A 1,106-nucleotide genomic window follows, 5' to 3' on the forward strand; every position below is an offset into this window, starting at 1 on the left:
GCGGGGGGACCGGTCCGTTTGTTCGCGACATGATTGCTGCTCGCAGCGACTGGCGCGTTGGACGCCGTCGGAGTGAATGGTTGCGCCTCCGCTTTTATCTTCGAAGAATTTGCCGTAGCATCGGCTTTTACATTATTTGAGAAATGTAGTAACGAGTGATGTGAACGACTACAGTGCGAACATCGAGATTTGCTCGGGCATTGCTGAAAGAAATGCCCGGATCTCAGACAATTGAGGCAAAGCCTGCTTTGACGCGCGAAATCGCCGCGCTGCTCAACCGTTTTATCAAGAAACTCTTTACATTTCGAAACCGAATGATTTCCGGAGCAACCAACGCATTTGTTTGCAGTGACGTTATTAACCGACGAGCGCGGCTTATCGTCTCTGTAACGACGAGTATCCTTCGGCGAATCGGAAAGATCAGATAATCCGCGAATGCGTAGAATCAAAAAGTCATTAATATCTTTGTAAGACGGAAGCTTGGCGAATTCCGTGCGTTTCAAATTCCATTCGCTGCGAGTGCGAGGACTAAACTTTTGAGCAATAAGATAAACGAGCAGATCGTCCCACTCATTTACCGGACGATCGAGATTCTTTAGCGCGGCTAACGACGAAGAGACCGTATCGCGGGGGTTTCGCAAGTCGTTCATATTCTCCGTTTTCATCACAGGTAGACTAGCAAACGCGTGCAAATGCGTATGAACTAAGGTTTGCTGGTCGTCGTATTCGTCGATCAGCAATTGCCACGCGGAGTCGTAATTAACCTTCGAAATTTTCAAGTTATTGATCAACACCGCGGCTTCACCGGTAACGCTTGTTTTTAAGTAATGAAATTTCTGCACTTTAGAAAGCGAAACGTTACAGGCCAGGAGAGATTCGAACATATTTCGAAAACTCTCCCATTCCGCGATTTTACCGGTAAATTTTGGCAACGATATACGTGGCAATCGCGAGATCTGAGACCCCGACTCGCGCAAAACAGACTCGTCGTGACTATCGGATAATGAAGAGTTCGTGTCAGCGGGTAACAGTTTACTTAGCGCGTTTTGTAGAATGTCGCTGGTGTTGGCATAGACGTCCTCGGCTTCCAGGATTACGTTGTCCAC

Source organism: Trachymyrmex cornetzi, unplaced genomic scaffold (assembly GCF_001594075.2).
Source record: "Trachymyrmex cornetzi isolate Tcor2-1 unplaced genomic scaffold, Tcor1.1 scaffold130, whole genome shotgun sequence".
Lineage (NCBI taxonomy): Eukaryota > Metazoa > Arthropoda > Insecta > Hymenoptera > Formicidae > Trachymyrmex > Trachymyrmex cornetzi.